Source organism: Budorcas taxicolor, chromosome 8 (genome assembly GCF_023091745.1).
Source record: "Budorcas taxicolor isolate Tak-1 chromosome 8, Takin1.1, whole genome shotgun sequence".
NCBI lineage: Eukaryota > Metazoa > Chordata > Mammalia > Artiodactyla > Bovidae > Budorcas > Budorcas taxicolor.
Window position 1 is genome coordinate 24,804,797 of NC_068917.1, and position 21,293 is coordinate 24,826,089.

Genomic DNA, 21,293 nt, shown 5'->3' on the forward strand with positions numbered 1-21,293 from the left:
AATCCTAAAAGATGAAGCTGTGAAAGTGTGGCACTCAGTATGCCAGCAAATTTAGAAAATTCAGTGGTGGCCACAGGACTGGAGAAGGTCAGTTTTCATTCCAATCCCAAAGAAAGGCAATGCCAAAGAATGCCCCAACTACCTCACAACTGCACTCATCTCTCACGCTAGCAAAGTAATGCTCAAAATTCTCCAAGCCAATCTTCAACAGTACATGAACCATGAACTTCCAGATGTTCAAGCTGGTTTTAGAAAAGGCAGAGGAACAAGAGATCAAATTGCCAACATCCATTGGATTATCAATAAAGCAGAGAGTTCCATAAAAACATCTACTTCTGCTTTATTGACTAACCCAAGCCTTTGAGTGTATGGATCACAACAAACTATGGAAAATTCTGAAAGAGACAGGAATACCAGACCACCTTATCTGCCTCCTGAGAAATATATATGCAGGTCAAGAAGCCACAGTTAGAACTGGACATGGAACAACAGACTGGCTCCAAATAGGGAAAGGAGTACATCAAGGTTGCATATTGTCACTCAGATTATTTAACTTATATACAGAGTACATCATGTGAAATGTTGAGCTGAATGAAGTACAAGCCGGAATCAAGACTGCCAGGAGAAATATCACTAACATCAGATATGCAGATTATACCACTCTTATGGCAGAAAGTGAAGAACTTAAAGATACTCTTGATGAAAGTGAAAGAGGAGAGTGAAAAAGTTGGCTTAAAACTCAACATTCAGAAAACTAAGATCATGGAATCCAGTCCCATCTCTTCATGGCAAATAGATAAGGTAACAGTGAGAGACGTTATTTTGGAGGGCTCCAAAATGACTGCAGATGGTGACTGCTGCCAGAAAATAAAAAGACTCTTGCTCCTTGGAAGGAAAACTATGATCAATCTAGATAGCATATTAAAAAGCAGAGACAATGCTTTGCCAACAAAGGTCCATCTGGTCAAAGCTATGGTTTTTCCAGTAGTCAAGTATGGATGCAAGGTTTGGGCCATAAAGAAAGCTGAATGCTGATGAATTGATGATTTTGAACTCTGGTGTTGGAGAAGACTCTTGAGAGTCCCTTGGACTGCAAGAAGATCAAACCAGTCAATCCTAAAGGGAATCAGTCCTGAATATTCATTGGAAGGACTGATGCTGAAGCTGAAACTCCAATACTCTGGCTACCTTTTGCAAAGAACAGACTCACTAGAAAAGACCCTGATCCTGGGAAAGATTGAAGGCAGGAGGAGATGGGGACAACAGAGAATGAGATGGTTGGATGGCATCACTGACTCAATGGACATGAGTTTGAATAAGCTCCAGAAGTTGGTGATAGACAGGGAAGCCTGGCATGCTGTAGTCCATGGGGTCACAAAGAGTTGTACTTGACTGAGTAACTGAGCTGAACTGATATGTGTGTGTGTGTGTATATATATATATGCATTTATATGCATTTCCTTAACACAAGTTTCTCCTCTAATAGCCAAATGTAGCCATCTGTCTAATTAGTTTACTAATATCAGTAAGAGGAACAGAAATAGAAAAAAATGTTAATATTTATCTGGTTTTGCTCAAAAAAATAGTACAGCAAAATATATGTTTGAAATCTTGGTATTGTTAAAACAGATGCTTGGCACACTTCACAATTTATATATGGATTCAATGGACATGAGTTTGAGAATACTCCAGGTGATAGGAAGGACAGGGAAGCCTAGCATGCTGCAGTCCGTGGGGTCACAAAGAGACACAACTGAGCAACTGAACAGCAACAGAAAGAAAAATTAAGGAAGATATTTCCCACCCCTTGCAGTACCAAGGAATTTGGGGTAAGATCGAGGAAGAGGGTAACATTTGGAAACTCCAGGGAAAGTACACAGGTGACCAAAAATACCCAGGCAGTTGCAAGGTGAGAGAGGAAACCTCTACAAGTTTGCACATTGACATTTCCAGTCCAGCCTTGGCATCAGAGCTAAAGTAATGTTGCAAGGCAGGTAGACAGGTAAAACTGAAACAGTCCTTCTGTCTTTCCATGGCCTATGTGTAAGAGAGAAGAAGTCTTTGCCTATATGGGGAAAGAAAGTTTAAAAAAAAAAAATACAAAACACTCCCTAGACCCAGAGAAAAGAAATCTATCTCTTGTGGGGACGTCAAGCTCAAAGACTTTCAGCTGAGCCCTGGTCTTCACCTGGAAGATCATGTTTATTCAAACAGCTAAACACAGTGAGCTGCAGTGCAACAGGGCTCTGAGAGAGGAGACCAACAAAGAGTATCTAAAGAGCAACAGGATGATTAGAGGGCTTCATCTTCTCTGCTGCCAAGTGGATGCCTTCAGCCGTCTTTTCCCTATATACCCCAGCACTTCCTGGCAATGGAGCAGATCTGAAAAGACCACGTGTTTTTCCTGAGGCATATAAGAAGAGTTTGGGTTATATAGAAAGTCACTGACATTGTTGATTACAGTGAGATCATAAAATGAAACTGAATTTCTTTCTGTTACCCAGTAGATTATAGCTCTTAGGAAAACCAGAACAACTGCAGACAATTTCAAAACCTATATATTTATTTTGTGTGAGAATTATTACAGTGTGAAGAAATTGGGAGCCCCAGTTTGTTCACTGATTGTCTTGCTGGCAAGTCTTTACTTTTATATGCTTCCACATCTGTCATAATATTACCCAGAGTAAACATTAATGCTTGAATAGCAGAAATACATATATCCTACCAATATCCTTGTGGAGCTTTAGTCTACCAATGGTCCCCAACAAGGACTAGTACTAGCTACCTATAAGGTATTGGAAATGTGAGAAAATGTTTTTGCTTTTCACAATGGCTAGGAAGTGCTACAACATTTAGTGAGTGCAAGCCAGGGTTGCTAAATGTCAAAAATTGAGAAGCAACATTCTGCACTTAAATAAAGCATTGTCTCACATTGTCTCACCCAATTGCCAATCGAGCTCCCACTGAGAAACGGAGGCCCTGTAGTAAGAGATGTAGGACAGGCAAATTACAGAAAACAGAACAAGAGAGAGAAATAAATTACAGAAAACTCCTTTACTCAATAATGTACACTACTGCTAACTTTTGATCTGTAAGCAAATGGTTCTCTTAAACTCACTTAAAAACTCTAATGTGTGCTGTGGGATGTGGTGGTGGTAGTGGCCACAGGGGAAAGAGGTAGAGGTGAGCAGATGATGGAGATGGTGCAGGAGGCAGGTTAACTTCTTACCCTGTAAAATAAAACCTCTGGATAAAGATGGTAGCCTTCAGACTTTAGTGAAAACCAGACAGAGTCTTTATAATAGGCTCATATTTCTACATGGCAACAGAATGGTAAAAGTCATTAAGAGTATTTAAAGCTCACTCAGAAATTTCCATACTTAGAGCCAAAATGTATGTAGAAAGACTTTCGAGATCTTTTTATATTTCCTTTTTTAAACCACATGTTTAAAACACATGAAGTAACTCTTCAAAATCTGAGACTGACATTTGCTTCAGAAGCTTCAATGTGACTGACTTCGCTCCCTCAATTTCATATGTTCAACTACCAACAATATCGGGGGATGTGAAAAATGACTGTTTTATACAACACATTTGGAGATATGGAATATTCTTTATTATGTCCAACAAATATACACATTTTACTCTCTAATAAATATGAACCCATAAGAAAATTAAAAATGAGTTTAACCTTATTTTCTCTACCAGCCTTGCCAATCAATTTTAGTAAATTATAAATAGAACTTTCTCTACTTATGGGGAAACTAAAAGAAATTTTCTCCTCTGAACTAAGATAAAACAGCCATATGCCTTTAGGTTCTTATTTTCCTTATGGTTTCTCTAATTAGTCTGTAAAATCCTTCACTGACCTTGAACTACATTTTCTCTTTTCTACAAGGTGTTTGGTTGCATATGAAAAACAATTGTATCCACTACAAAAAATAAACACTAACTCATGTAATGAAAACTTTAAAGAAACAGAGATGAAAGGAAATAAAAAGGTACATAAAAGACACTGAATATATTTTGATCCCTGTTTTACATTTCCTCCTTGTTTTCTGTGGGGTTTATGGAGGATCTCAGAGAACATTAATAAGTACTTGCATTCTCCCTGCATAGAAAGGTAGGAAATAGAAGGCAAGACCAACTGGCTTGGAAGTCAGCTTAGTAACACATGTGGTTCTAATCAATTCAAATTTTGTCACACAACTTGCTTTTAAATTCATTTGAACTGAAAAGTAATCTCCAGAATTGTATTAACAAAACTGACTAAAAGAAGAAGCAACTTCTCAGCGTGGAGGTATTTGCCTTGTTTTGGTCACTTAAAGGCCTTCCCTGATAGCTCAGTCGATAAAGAGTATGCCTGAAATGTGGGAGAGCCGGGTTCCATCCCTGGGACAGGAAGATTCCCTGGAGAAGTAAATGGCAACTCACTTCAGTATTGTTGCCTGGAGAATTCCATTGACAGAGGAGCTTGGTGGGCTACAGTCCATGGGGTCACAAAGAGTCGGACATGAATGACTGAGTGACTAATACTTGGTCTCTTAATATTAAAACATCTACAAAAAGTCTCTCTCCCTCTTTTTCCCTCTCTCTTTCTCTCTCTCTCTCTCTCTCACACACACACACACAACACAAAACCACTTTGTCCTTTTCACTTAGATGATATAAGATCCTTTGATTGTTCCATAGACAAATATTAAAAAAAAAAAACAAAAAAAAACTGTGGCCAGTCCTTATTTAGTGTTCACATTATATAACTACTCTAAAAACATAAAAGGCAGGCTTTCATCAAGAAAAGCAAAATCAATCAAATTTATTAACTTTTGTTTCTTAACATTTCATCTCTGAGAAAAGAACATGTTAAAACTTATCTCTTAATAAAGAGTGTTGATATATGAGAAATTTGATCAACAGTGTTTCCTGCTGGAAATTTAAGGCTTAGAAAATTCAAAAATGTTTATGAAGCCAAAACATGTATTAATATATTATCATTAGTCTTTATCAAATGAACTAAGAAGTGATTTAATGATTAGAGACTAAAGAAATGTTATTTTTATTTCCGTGACTCTTTGTTTCCGCAACTTAGTCTGTGCATTAAACTAAAGAGGGAAATTTTTTAATTCTCTCCTAAATAACAGTTTACAGTTGAGCTATAGACAGGAAATGGGTGAATTCTTTTTTAATCTAGGAACAATTCCGTTTGCCATTGTCTGCATAATGTAGGTGGAGGAATTTATATACATCATACCACTAATATCCCATTGCCTGGGATTCAGTCAAATACTCACACCTAGCTATAAGGAAAGCTAGAAAGAATAGTGTTGAGCAAAGCACCCATGTGGCCACGTAAAATTAGATGGTCAGTTACTGAAAGGAAGAAAGCAAGTTTGGATAGTACAGCCAGACATCCTGGAAAGCAGGGAGTAATAACCTCTGACAGGATAAGGATTGCTTCTGTGATTGCCTCCAGAAATTTGGAGTCTAGGGTAAGAGACTTGCTTTTTATTGCATCCATTTATATTTTCATATTGCATCTATATTATTTACTATAGTTTCAGTTTGATTCCATGTGCACTTTTCTTTCCTTATTTCACTTAAAAATAATTTAAAAGAGATTTTAAAGAGTTAAAGTAAATAGAAACATATAATGGGTTTTTCCAAAGAGTTCTACATTCTTAATACTAGTTGAACAATGATCTTGATGCTAAAATTTACGAATGTATAGGTATGTATGTGCTTTAAGACTATTCATGCATTTTTAAGCTTTTTTTTAGTAAAACAGTTTAGAGCACAGTCTGGAGCCAAGCTGCCATTTTCAAAAACCTGGTGGTATGGCTATACCACCCATTAGCTCTGTGACCTAAAGCAAGTTACTTAAACATTTAGTTAGTCTAGCTTTCTCATCTGTGAAAAGGATTAATAATATTCATCATTATTATTATTATTAATTATTTATTGAGATATTGCAGCAAGCACAGATTTTTGTCTGCCCAATTACTGCTTTCTCCTTCCTTATTTACTCATAACCTCAATTTTATCCTATATGTCAAAGTTATGTAATTGAAAATATTAACCTTTTTGCTACTCTTACTTTTAAGCTATTCTGGCCAATAACACAAAGGTAGAAATCACTAGATAGGCCAGTTGTTACATTATTGTTATTTATCTTGAAGCTAAAATATAATATTTCTTAAAATTGTATAAGTATTGGAAACCACCTACCATAGTGCTAGAACAAGTTCTCTGGCTCCTCTATATTTGTTGTACTGATTTTAAATTCAGATTGTGGCTTATAAACATGAGACACTTCTCCTAAGATTCGGTGATTGTGTCTATATTCAGTTCAGTTCAGTTCAGTTCAGTCACTCAGTCGTATCTGACTCTTTGCAACCCTATGTCCTGCAGCACACCAGGCTTCCCTGTCCATCACCAACTTCTGGAGCTTATTCAAACTCATGTCCATTGAGTCAGTGATGCCATCCAACCATCTCATTCTCTGTTGTCCCCATCTCCTCCTGCCTTCAATCTTTCCCAGGATCAGGGTCTTTTCTAGTGAGTCTGTTCTTTGCATAGGTGGCCAAAGTACTGGAGTTTCAGCTTCAGCATCAGTCCTTCCAATGAATATTCAGGACTGATTTCCTTTAGATGGACTGGCTTGATCCCCTTGCAGTCCAAGGGATTATCAAGAATCTTCCCCAACACCACAGTTTAAAAGCATCAATACTTCAGCGCTCAGCTTTCTTTATAGTCCAATTCTCACATCCATACTTGACTACTGGAAAAACCATAGCCTTGACTAGATGGACCTTTGTTGGCAAAGTAATGTCTCTGCTTTTGAATATGCTATCTAGGTTGGCCATAGCTTTTCTCCCAAGGAACAAGAGTCTTTTAATTTCATAGTTGCAATTACCATCTGCAGCCATTTTGGTGCCCCCAAAATAGTCTCTTACTGTTTCCCTATCTGTTTGCCATGAAGTGATGGGACCAGATGCCATGATCTTAGTTTTCTGAATGTTGAGCTTTAAGCCAACTTTTTCACTCTCCATTTTCACTTACATCAAGAGGCTCTTTAGTTCTTCACTTTCTGCCATAAGGGTGGTGTCATCTACATATCTGAGGTTATTGATATTTCTCCCGGCAATGTTGATTCCAGCTTGTGCTTCATCCAGCCAGGCATTTCACATGATGTACTCTGCATAGAAGTTAAATAAGAAGGGTGACAATATACAGCCTTGATGTACTCCTTTCCCTATTTGGAGCCAGTCTGTTGTTCCATGTCCAGTTCTAACTGTTGCTTCTTTACCTGCATACATATTTCTCAGGAGGCAGGTCAGGTGGTCTGGTATTCCCATCTCTTTCAGAATTTTCCATAGTTTGTTGTGATCCACACACTCAAAGGCTTCAGTGTACTCAACAAAGCAGAAGTAGATGTTTTTCTGGAATGCTCTTCGTTTTTTGATGATCCAGTGGATGTTGGTAATGTGATCTCTTGTTCCTCTGCATTTTCTATATCCAGGTCGAATATCTGGAAGTTCACAGTTCACATACTGTTGAAGCCTGGTTTGGAGAATTTTGAGCATTACTTTGCTTGCGTGTGAGATGAGTGCAATTGTGCAGAAGTATGAATATTCTTTGGCAATTCCTTTCTTTGGGATTGGAATGAAAACTGACCTTTTCCAGTCCTGTGGCCACCACTGAGTTTTCTAAATTTGCTGGCATACTGAGTGCCACACTTTCACAGCTTCATCTTTTAGGATTTGAAATAGCTCAACTGGAATTTCATCACCTCTACTAGCTTTGTTTGTAGTGATGTTTCCTAGGCCCACTTGACTTCACATTCCAGGATGTCTGGCTCTAGGTGAGTGATCACACCATTGTGGTTATCTGGTTCATGAAGATCTCTTTTGTATAGTTCTTATGTGTATTCTTGCCACTTCTTCTTGATATCTTCTGCTTCTGTTAGGTCCATACCATTTCTGTCCTTTGAAATGAAATGAATGTCCCATGCAATGTTCCCTTGGTATCTCTAATTTTCTTGACGAGATCTCTAGTCTTCCCCATTCTATTGTTTTCCTCTGTTTCTTTGCATTGATCACTGAGGAAGGCTTTCTTATCTCTTCTTGTTATTTGCCTTTCGCTTCTCTTCTTTTCACAGCTGGTTGTAAGGCCTCCTTAGACAACCATTTTGCCTGTTTGCATTTCTTTTTCTTGGGATGGTTTTGATCACTGCCTCCTGTACAATGCCATGAACCTCCGTCCATAGTTCTTCAGTCACTCTGTCTATCAGATCTAATCCCTTGAATCTATTTTTCACTTTCACTGTATAATTGTAAGGGATTTGGTTTAGGTCATACTTGGATGCTCTGCGCAGAGCACGGGTGGCTGCGATGGCAAGCAGAGAGCGGGCGAGAGGAGCTACTCCACGTCCGGGGTCAGGGGTGGCAGCCAAGAGGAGCTACCCTGCATCCGAGGTCAGGGCAGCGGCCGAGAGTGCCAGGCTACGACAGCGCAGGAGCAGCCGAGAGGACCTACCCCTGCCCGAGGCCAGGGGCGGTGGGCGGGAGGAGCGACCCTACATCCAAGGAGCGGTGGCTGTGCCGGCGCCAGAGGGCCTAGAGGAGCTATTCCATGTTCAAGGTCAGGAGGGGCCTCGGTGAGGAGATACCCCTCATCCAAGGTAAGAGAAACCCAGGTAAGATGGTAGGTGTTGTGAGAGGGCATCAGAGGGCAGACACACTGAAACCATAATCACAGAAAACTAGTCAATCGAATCACACTAGGACCACAGCCTTGTCTAACTCAACGAAACTAAGCCATGCCCTGTGGGGCCACCCACGGTGGGCGGGCATGGTGGAGAGGTCTGACACAATGTGGTCCACTGGAGAAGGGAATGGCAAACCACTTCAGTATTCTTGCCTTGAGAACCCCATGAACAGGATGAAAAGGTAAAATGATAGGATACTGAAAGAGGAACTCCCCAGGTCGGTAGGTGCCCAATATGCTACTGGAGATGAGTGGAGAAATAACTCCAGAAAGAATGAAGGGATGGAGCCAAACCAAAAATAATAGCCAGATGTGGATGTGACTGGTGATAGAAGCAAGGTCCGATGCTGTAAAGAGCAATATTGCATAGGAGCCTGGAATGTCAGCTCCATGAATCAAGGCAAACTGGAAGCGGTCAAACAGGAGATGGCAAGAGTGAATGTCAACATTCTAGGAATTAGCTAACTAAAATGGACTGGAATGGGTGAATTTAACTCAGATGACCATTATATCTACTACTGCGGGCAGGAATCCCTTAGAAGAAATGGAGTAGTCATCATGGTCAACAAAAGAGTCCAAAATGCAGTACTTGGATACAAGCTCAAAAACGGCAGAATGATCTCTGTTCGTTTCCAAGGCAAACCATTCAATATCACAGTAATCCAAGTCTATGCCCCAACCAGTAATGCTGAAGAAGCTGAAATTGAATGGTTCTATGAAGATGTACAAGACATTTTAGAAATAACACCCCCCAAAAAGATGTCCTTTTCATTATAGGGGACTGGAATGCAAAAGTAGGAAGTCAAGAAACACCTGGAGTAACAGGCAAATTTGACCTTGGAATATGGAATGAAGCCGGGCAAAGACTAATAGAGTTTTGCTAAGAAAATGCACTGGTCATAGCAAACACCCTCTTCCAACAACACAAGAGAAGACTCTACACATGGACATCACCAGATGGTCAACACTGAAATCAGATTGATTCTATTCTTTGCAGCCAAAGATGGAGAATCTCTATACAGTCAACAAAAACAAGACCAGGAGCTGACTGTGGCTCAGATCATGAACTCCTTATTGCCAAAATCAGACTTAAACTGAAGAAAGTAGGGAAATCCACTAGACCATTGAGGTATGACCTAAATCAAATCCCTTATGATTGTACAGTGGAAGTGAGAAATAGATTTAAGAGACTAGATCTGATAGATAGAGTGTCTGATGAACTATGTACGGAGATTCATCACACTGTACAGGAGACAGGGATCAAGACCATCCCCATGGAAAAGAAATGCAAAAAAAAAAGCAAAATGGCTGTCTGGGGAGGCCTTACAAATAGCTGTGAAAAGAAGAGAAGTGAAAACCAATGGAGAAAAGGAAAGATATAAGCATCTGAATGCAGAGTGCCAAAGAACAGCAAGAAGAGTTAAGAATCAATGCAAAGAAATAGAGGTTAACAACAGAATGGGAAAGACTAGAGATCTCTTCAAGAAAATTAGAGACACCAAGGGAACACTTCATGCAAAAATGGGCTCGATAAAGGACAGAAATGGTATGGACCTAACAGAAGAAGAAGATATTAAGAAGAGGTGGCAAGGATACACAGAAGAACTGTACAAAAAAGATGTTCACGACCAAGATAATCACGATGGTGTGATCACTCACCTAGAGCCAGACATACTGGAATGTGAAGTCAAGTGGGCCTTAGAAAGCATTACTATGAACAAAGCTAGTGGCAGTGATAGAATTCCAGTTGAGCTATTTCAAATCCTGAAAGATGATGCTGTGAAAGTGTTGCACTCAATATGCCAGCAAATTTGGAAAACTCAGCAGTGGCCACAGGACTGGAAAAGGTCCGTTTTCATTCCAATTCCAAAGAAAGGCAATGCCAAAGAATGCTCAATCTACTGCACAATTGCACTCATCTCATATGCTAGTAAAGTAATGCTCAAAATTCTCCAAGCCAGGCTTCAGCAATACATGAACCATGAATTTCCCGATGTTCAGTCTGGTTTTAGAAAAGGCAGAGGTACCAGACATCAAATTGCCAACATCTGCTGGATCATTATAAAAGTGAGAGTTCCAGTAAAACATCTATTTCTGCTTTATTGACTATGCCAAAGCCTTTGACTGTGTGGATCGCAATAAACTGTGGAAAATTCTGCAAGAGATGGGAAAAACAGACCACCTGACCTGCCTCTTGAGAAATCTATATGCAGGTCAGGAAGCAACAGTTAGAACTGGACATGGAAGAACAGACTGGCTCCAAATAGGAAAAGGAGCACATCAAGGCTGTATATTGTCACCCTGCTTATTTAACTTCTATGCAGAGTACATCATGAGAAACTCTGGGCTAGAGGAAGCACAAGCTGGAGTCACGATTGCTGGGAGAAATATCAATAACCTCAGATATGCAGTTGATACCACCCTTATGGCAGAAAGTGAAGAGGAACTAAAAAGCCTCTTGATGAAATTGGAGAGTGAAAAAGTTGGCTTAAAGCTCAACATTCCAAAAACGAAAATCATGGCATCTTGTCCCATCACTTCATTGGAAATAGATGGGGAAACAGTGGAAACAGTGGCAGACTTTATTTTGGGGGGCTCCAAAATCACTGCAGATGGTGACTGCAGCCATGAAATTAAAAGACGCTTACTCCTTGGAAGAGAAGTTATGACCAACCTAGAAAGCATATTTAAAAGCAGAGACATTACTTTGCCAACAAAGTTCCATCTAGTCAAGACTATGGTTTTTCCAGTGGTCATGTATGGATGTGAGAGTTTGACTGTGAAGAAAGCTGAGTGCCGAAGAAGTGATGCTTTTGAATTGTGGTGTTGGAGAAGACTCTTGAGAGTCCCTTGGACTGCAAGGAGATCCAGCCAGTCCATTCTGAAGGAGATCAGCCCTGGGATTTCTTTGGAGGGAATGATGTTGAAGCTGAAACTCCAGTATTTTGGCCACCTCCTGCAAAGAGTTGACTCATTGGAAAAGACTCTGATGCTGGGAGGGATTGGGGGCAGGAGGAGAAGGGGATGACAGAGGATGAGATGGCTAGATGGCATCACTGACTCGATGGATGTGATTCTGAGTGAACTCCAGGAGTTGGTGATGGACAGGGAGGCCTGGCGTGCTGCGATTCATGGGGTAGCAAAGAGGCGGACACAACTGAGCGACTGAACTGAACTGAACTGAATTGAACTGAACTGGATGGTCTGGTGGTTTTCCCTAATTTCTTCAATGTAAATATGATATTGGCAATAAGGAGTTCATGATCTGAGCCTCATCAGCTCCAGGTCTTGTTTTTGCTGACCCTATAGCGCTTCTACATCTCTGGCTGCAAAGAATAGAATCAATCTGATTTCGTTATTGATCATCTCTTGATGTCCATGTGTAGAGTCTTTTCTTGTTGTTGGAAGAGGGTGTTTGCTATGACCAGCGCATTTTCCTAGCAAAACTCTATTAGTCTTTGCCCTGCTTCATTCCATATTCCAAGGTCAAATTTGCCTGTTACTCCAGGTGTTTCTTGACTTCCTACTTTTGCATTCCAGTCCCCTATAATGAAAAGGACATCTTTTTGGGGGGTGTTATTTCTAAAATGTCTTGTACATTTTCATAGAACCATTCAACTTCAGCTTCTTCAGCATTCCTGGTTGGGGCATAGACTTGGATTACTGTGATATTGAATGGTTTGCCTTGGAAATGAACAGAGATCATTCTGTCATTTTTGAGTTTGCACCCATGAACTGCATTTCGGACTCTTTTGTTAACTACGAGGGCTCTGTTCGGTTCAGTTCAGTCACTCAGTCATGTACAACTCTTTGCAACCCCATGGACTGCAGCATGCCAGGCCTCATGTCCAACACTAGCTCCCAGAGTTTACTCAAACTCATGGCCATTTAGTCAGTGATGGCATCCAACCATCACATTTCTGTCGTCCCATTCTCCTGTGTTCAGTTTTTCCCAGCATCAGAGTTTTTCAAATGAGTCAGGTCTTTGCATCAGGTCGCCAAATTATTGGAGTTCCAGCTTCAAATCAGTCCTTCCAATAAATATTCAGGACTGATTACCTTTAGGATGGACTGGTTTGATCCCCTTGCAGTCCCAGGGACTCTCAAGAATCTTCCCCAACACCACAGTTCAAAAACATCAATTCCTCAGCTCTCAGTTTTCTTTATAGTCCAACTCTCACATCCATACTTGACTACTGGAAAAGCCATAGCCTGGACTAGATGGACCTTTGTTGGCAAAATAGTGTCTCTGCTTTTTAATACGCTGTCTATGGTGGTCATAGCTTTTCTTCCAAGGAGTAAGCGTCTTTTAATTTCATGGTTGCAGTCACCATCTACAATGATTTTGGAGCCCAAGAAACTAAAGTCTGCCACTGTTTCCACTGTTTCCCCATCTATTTGCCATGAAGTGTTGGGACAGGATGCCATGATCTTTGTTTTCTGAATGTTGAGCTTTAAGCCAACTTTTTCACTCTCCTCTTTCACTTTCATCAAGAGGCTCTTTAGTTGTCCTTTGCTTTCTGCTGTAAGGGCTACTATGACTATGAGGGCTACTGCATTTCTTATAAGGGATTCTTGCCCATGATAATAGACATAATGGTCATCTGAGTTAAATTTGCTCATTCTAGTCCCTTTTAGTTCACTGATTTCTAGTATGCCAATATTCGCTCTTGCCATCTCCTGTTTGACCACTTCCAATTTACCTTGATTCATGGACCTAACATTCCAGGTTCCTATGCAATATTATTCTTTCCTGCTTTGGACTTTACTTCCATCACCAGTCATATCCACAGCCGGGTGTTGTTTTTGCTTTGACTCCATCTCTTCATTCTTTCTGGAGTTATTTTTCCACTCCTCTCCTGTAGCATATTGGGCACCTACCAACCTGGGGAGTTCATCTTTCAGTGTCATATCTTTCTGCCTTTTCATATGTTCATGGGGTTCTCAACACAAGAATACCGAAGTGGTTTGCTATTCCCTTCTCCAGCAGACCACATGCTGTCAGAACTCTCCACCATGACCCATCTGTTTTGTAGTCCTACATGGCATGACTCATAGTTTCATTGAGTTAGACATGGCTGTGGTCTATGTGATCACTTTGATTAGTTTTCTGTGATTGTGGTTTTTATTCTGTCTGCCCTCTGATGGATAAGTTCAGTTCAGTTCAGTTGCTCAGTCATGTCCAACTCTTTGCGACCCCATGGACTGCAGCATGCCAGGCTTCCCTATGCATCACCAACACCCAGAGCTTACTCAAACTCATGTCCATCAAATTGGTGATGCCATCCTACTATCTTATCCTCTGTCATCTCATTCTCATCCTGCCTTCAATCTTTCCCAGCATCAGGGTCTTTTCCAATGAGTCACTTCTCAGGAAAAGAGGCTTATGGAAGTTTCCTGATGGGACAGACTGACTGTGGGGGAAACTGGGTCTTGTTCTGATGGGTGGGGCATTCTCAGTAAATCTTTAATCCAATTTTCTGTTAATGGTAGTGGCTGTTCCCTCCCTGTTCTTGGTCTGAGACCAAACTATGCTGGAGGTAATGAAGATAATGGCAACCTCCTTCAGAAGGTCCCATCCATGCACTGCTGCACTCAGTGCCCCCGACCCTGCAGCAGGCCACTGCCAACCCATGCCTCTGCCAGAGACTCCTTGACACTCACAGGCAAGTCTGGGTCAGTCTTTTGTGGGGTCACTACTCCTTTCCCCTGGGTCCTGGTGTGCACAACGTTTTGTTTGTGCCCTCTAAGAGTCTGTTTCCCCAGTCCTGTGTAAGTTCTGGTGGCTCGATGGTGGGGTTAATGGCAATCTTCTCTAAGTAGGCCACACCCAGTTCTGCTGCACCCAGAGCCCCTGTCCCTGTGGCAGGCCACTGCTGACCTGTTCCTCTGCAGGAGACATTCAAAGGCAGGTCTGGCTCAGTCTCTGTGGGGTCTCCTGGTGCACACAAGGTTTTGTTTCAGCGCTCCAAGTGTCTCTGGTGAGTATTGGGTTTGATTTTAAACATGATTTTACCCCTCCTACCATCATCCTGGGCTTCTCTTTTGTCCTTGGACATGGGTTATCTTTTTTTGGTGGAATCCAACATTCGCCTGTGGATGTTGTTCAGCAGCAAGTTGTAATTTTGGAGTTCTTGCAGGAGAAGATGAATGCACATCCTTCTACTCTGTCATCTTGTGTCTATATTACTTCTAAAATAATCAAGTGTTCTTTCATTTAATATGTCAATACTATATATGTGATTCAGGTTTTCATTTACCCTAAAAGTTTATTGTTTACTCTTTGAAAGCAAAACATCCTTGGTTTCCAAAAGCAACAATATCACCAATAAATTATAGGACTAGCATCATGTTTATTTATTATCATGTTTATTATCATATTTCTTCAGGTAAATATAAAACTTGTCTTTAATATTGTTTTTATATCCTCTTTCCCTAGTATATCAATCTTATTTTTCCCAGACTGAATAAATTCAGCTTTTCCTAAAGGTAATTTTACTTGAAATATAAAGGATATTATAATTTAGAAACTCAAAAGAAAGAAAAGAAGAGACAAATTCTCTCTAAAAAGGGGTAATCTTTAGTAAATTTGGATTTGATGAAAGATGTTTTGTTTTAAACTCTCATGTTTATTCTTTGTTCTAGAAACTAGGGATAAAGTAACAAGCAAAATATATGTAGGTTTCCCCCACTACCTGAAAGTAAAGAAATATTTTATAAGCTAAAATGGTGTAAATCGAGGAGGCAGTTACTATAGGGCCTATCTTGCTAATAAATGCACAAAACAAATGAAGATAAAGCACAGACTTGGTTCAAAGTTTCTGTGACTTGAAGCTGAGTGTAGTTCCCTGGGAAGGAGCTTGGCAGTGCCACTCTCACTGCTCAGGGTTGGCACTGCCTCTATAACAGATAGGCTTCCTGCTAAACAAACGCTAAACACTTTCTCAATTTTCCCCCTTTTTCCTAAAAGTGAAAATCCTCTAATTTCTTTCCATTATCAAAAACAAGTACTAATACAGGTCTTTTGTAAAAAGCAAAGTAGTATAAAGTGAACTTCTGAAAAGTCAAGCCACCTATACTTCCTACCCTCATAAAGTTTATATTTTAGTGTAAGATAAAGCATTAAACATTTAATTATATGATAATTTAATTACCATTGTAGTACAAACTAAGCAGAGAAAGCATATGATATCAAAGGAGACCAATGAAAGCAGCCAGAACCTAGGAACCAGAGAAAGATTTGATAGGTAAATGACATTTAAATTGAGATCTCAAGGATCAACTAAAGGACAAAGGAGGGAGAGGGAGGGGTGGGGCAGATGTTCCAGAACAGGTTGTATGCTTGAGAGCAATGACACTTGGTAGAGCACGGTGCAACTAGGAACTGAGCAGTCAGACTTCAGCAGCAAAGAAGCAAGCTGTGTGGGATAATTCTTATCTGGAATTTATTTTAGAATTTATAGTAATGAGCACTTCACCTATTGTAACAGCTAACATTATATGTCAATTTGGGCTGGACTAATAGATGCCCAGATAGCTGGTAAAACATTATTTCTGGGTGTGTCTATGAGGATGTCTCTAAAAGAGATTAGCATTGAATCAGCACATTGAGTCAAAATCTTAACCAACACAGATACTCATCATTCAATTCAATAAGAGTTTAAACAGGCTTCCCTGGTGGCTGAGAGGTTAAAGCGTCTGCCCGCAATGTGGGAGACCCGGCTTTGATCCCTGGATGGGGAAGATCTCCTGGAGAAGGAAATGGCAACCCACTCCAGTATTCTTGCCTGGAGAATCCCATGGATGGAGGAGCCTGGTAGGCTACAGTCCATGGGGTCACTAAGAGTCGGACACAACTGAGCAACTTCACTTAAACAGAACAAAAGGTTGAGGTTAACACTGGACATGGAACAGTGGACTGGTTCCAAATCGGGAAAGGAGTACATCAAGGCTGTATATTGTCACCCTACTTATTTAACACATATGCAAAGTACATCATGTGAAATGCCAGGCTGGATGAAGCACAAGGTGGAATGAAGATTTCCAGGAGAAATATCAATAACCTCAGATATGCAGATGACACCACCCTTATGGCAGAACGCAAAGAGGAACTTAAGAGCCTCCTGATGAAGGTGAAAGAGGAGAGTGAAAAAGTTGGCTTAAAGCTCAACATTTAAAAAACGAAGATCATGGGATCTGATCCCATCACTTCATGGCAAATATATGGGGAATCAATGGAAACAGTGACAGACTTTATTTTCTTGGGCTCCAAAATGACTGCAGATGATGACTGCAGCCATGAAATTAAAATACACTTGTTCCTTGGGAGAAAAGCTATGACAAAACTAGACAGCATATTAAAAAGCTGAGATATTACTTTGCCAACAAAGGTCCATCTAGTCAAAGCTATAATTTTTCCAGTAGTCATGTATGGATGGGAGAGTTGGACCATAAAGAAAGCTGAGTGCCAAAGAATTGATGCTTTTGAACTGTGTTGTTGGAGAAGACTCTTGAGAGTCCTTGGGACTGCAAGAAGATCCAACCAGTCAATCCTAAAGGAAATCAATCCTGAATATTCATTGAAAGGACTGATGCTGAAGCTGAAGTTCCAATACTTTGTCTATATGATGTGGAGAACCGACTCATTAGAAAAGAGCCTGGTGCTGGGCAAGACTGAAGGCAGGAGGAAAAGAGGACAACAGAGGATGAGATTGTTGGATGTCATCACTGACCTGATGGACATGAGTTTGAGCTAGCTCCGGGAGATGGTGAAGGACAGGGAAGCCTGGCATGCTGCAGTCCATGGGGTCACAAAGAGTTGGACATGACGGAGCAACTAAGCACAAGCATAGCACATGCCCATTGGTGTTTACGATTTAGAGCCCCAGGCTCAAACTCATTATCATGTCTTTTTGATTTTTAAAATAAAGTTATCTATTTAAATTGGAGGTTAATTACTTTACAATATTGTATTGGTTTTGCCATACATCAACATGAGTCTGCCACCGGTATACACGTGTTCCCCATCCTGAACCCCCCACCCTCCTCCCTCCCCATACCATCCCTCTGGGTCGTCCCAGTGCACCAGTGCCAAGCATCCTGTACCCTGCAACAGACCTGGACTGGTGATTCGTTTCATATATGATATTATACATGTTTCAATGCCATTCTCCCAAATCATCCCACCCTCTACCTCTCCCACAGAGTCCAAAAGACTGTTCTATACATCTGTGTCTCTTTTGCTGTCTTGCATACAGGGTTATCGTTACCATCTTTCTAAATTCTATATATATGCATTAGTATACTGTATTGGTGTTTTTCTTTTTGGCTTACTTCACTCTGTATAATCGGCTCCAGTTTCATCCACCTCATTAGAACTGATTCAAATGTATTCTTTTTAATGGCTGAGTAATACTCCATTGTGTATATGTACCACAGCTTTCTTATCTATTCATCTGCTGAGGGACATCTAGGTTGCTTCCATGTCCTGGCTATTACAAACAGTGCTGCGATGAGCATTGGGGTACATGTGTCTCTTTCAGTTCTGGTTTCCTCCGCGTGTATGCCCAGCAGTGGGATTGCTGGGTCATATGGCAGTTCTATTTCCAGTTTTTTAAGGAATCTCCACCCTGTTCTCCATAGTGGCTATACTAGTTTGCATTCCCACCCACAGTGTAAGAGGGTTCCCTTTTCTCCACACCCTCTCCAGCATTTATTGCTTGTAGACATTTGGATCGCAGCCACTCTGACTGGCCTGAAATGGTACCTCATTGTGGTTTTGATTTGCATTTCTCTGATAGTGAGTGATGTTGAGCATCTTTTCAAGTGTTTGTTAGCCATCCGTATGTCTTTGGAGAAATGTCTATTTAGTTCTTTGGCCCATTTTTTGATTTGGTTGTTTATTTTTCTGGAATTCAGCCGCAGGAGTTGCTTGTATATTTTTGAGATTAGTTCTTTGTCAGTTGCTCCATTTGCTATTATTTACTCCCATTCAGAAGGCTGTCTTTTCACCTTGCTTATAGTTTCCTTTGATGTGCAGAAGCTTTTAAGTTTACTTAGGTCCCATTTGTTTATTTTTGCTTTTATTTCCAATATTCTGGGAGGTGGGTCATAGAGGATCCTGCAGTGATTTATGTTGAAGAGTGTTTTGCCTATGTTTTCCTCTAGGAGTTTTATAGTTTCTGGCCTTATATTTAGATCTTTAATCCATTTTGAGTTTATTTTTGTGTATGGTGTTAGAAAGTATTCTAGTTTCATTCTTTTACAAGTGGTTGACCAGTTTTCCCAGCACCATTTGTTAAAGATATTGTCTTTAATCCATTGTAAAATCTTGCCTTCTATGTCAAAGATAGTTCAGTTCAGTTGATTCTCTCAGTTGTGTCCGACTATTTGTGATCCCATGAATCACAGCACGCCAGGCCTCCTGGTCCATCACCAACTCCCGGAGTTCACTCAGACTCACATCCATCGAGTCAGTGATGCCATCCAGCCATCTCATCCTCTGTCATCCCCTTTTCCTCCTGCCCCCAATCCCTCCCAGCATTAGAGTCTTTTCCAATGAGCCAACTCTTCGTATGAGGTGGCCAAAGTACTGGAGTTTCAGCTTTAGCATCATTCCTTCCAAAGAAATCCCAGGGCTGATCTCCTTCAGAATGGACTGGTTGGATCTCCTTGCAGTCCAAGGGACTCTCAAAAATCTTCTGCAACACCACAGTTCAAAAGCATCAATTCTTCAGCGCTCAGCCTTCTTCACAGTCCAACTCTCAAATCCGTACATGACTACTGGAAAAACCATAGCCTTGACTAGATGGACCTTAGTCAGCAAAGTAATGTCTCTGCTTTTGAATATACTATCTAGGTTGGTCATAACTTTTCTTCCAAGGAGTAAGTGTCTTTTAATTTCATGGCTGCAGTCACCATCTGCAGTGATTTTGGAGCCCCCAAAAATAAAGTCTGACACTGTTTCCACTGTTTCCCCATCTATTTCCCATGAAGTGATGGGACTGGATGCCATGATCTTCATTTTCTGAATGTTTAGCTTTAAGCCAACTTTTCACTCTCCTCTTTCACTTTCACCAAGAGGCTTTTTAGTTCCTCTTCACTTTCTGCCATATCTGAGGTTATTGATATTTTTCCCAGCAATCTTGATTCCATTCAATATCACAGTAATCCAAGTCTATGCCCCAACGAGGAACACTGAAGAAGCTGAAGTTGAACAGTTCTATGAAGACCTACAAGACCCTTTAAAACTAACACCCCAAAAAGATGTCCTTTTCATTACAGGGGACTGAAATGCAAAAGGAGGAAGTCAAGAAACACCTGGAGTAACAGGTAAATTTGGCCTTGGAATACGGAATGAAGCAGGGCAAAGACTAATAGAGTTTTGCCAATAGAATGCACTGGTGATAGCAAACACCCTCTTCCAACAACACAAGAGAAGACTCTACACATGGACATCACAGATGGTCAACACTGAAATCAGATTGGTTATATTCTTTGCAGCCAAAGATGCAGAAGCTCTATACAGTCAACAAAAACAAGACCGGGAGCTGACTGTGGCTCAGATCATGAACTCCTTATTACCAAATTCAGACTTAAATTGAAGAAAGTAGGGAAAACTGCTAGACCATTCAGGTATGACCTAAATCAAATCCCCTATGATTATACAGTGGAAGTGAGAAATAGATTTAAGGGACTAGATCTGATAGATGGAGTGCCTGATGAACTATGGAATGAGGTTCGTGACATTGTATAGGAGACAGGGATCAAGCCCATCCCCATGGAAAAGAAATGCAAAAAAAGCAAAATGGCTTTCTGGGGAGGCCTTACAAATAGCTGTGAAAAGAAGAGAGGTGAAAAGCAAAGGAGAAAAGGAAAGATATAAGCATCTGAATGCAGAGTGCCAAAGAACAGCAAGAAGAGATAAGAAAGCCTTCTTCAGCGATCAATGCAAAGAAATAGAGGAAAGGAACAGAATGGGAAATACTAGAGATCTCTTCAAGAAAATTAGAGATACCAAGGGAACATTTCATGCAAAGATGGGCCCAATAAAGGGCAGAAATGGTCTGGACCTACCAGAAGCAGAAGATATTAAGAAGAGGTGGCAAGAATACACAGAAGAACTGTACAAAAAAAATCTTCATGACCCAGATAATCACGATGGTGTGACCACTCACCTAGAGCCAGACATTCTGGAATGTGAAGTCAAGTGGGCCTTAGAAAGCATCACTACAAACAAAGCTAGTGGAGGTGATGGAATTCCTATTGAGCTATTTCAAATCCTGAAAGATGATGCTGTGAAAGTGCTACACTCAATATGCCCACAAATTTGGAAAACTCAGCAGTGGCCACAGGACTGGAAAAGGTCAGTTTTCATTCCAATCCCTAAGAAAGGCAATGCCAAAGAATGCTCAAACTACCACACAATTGCACTCATCTCATATGCTAGTAAAGTAATGCTCAAAATTTTCCAAGCCAGGCTTCAGCAATACGTGAACCGTGAACTTCCTGATGTTCAAGCTCGTTTT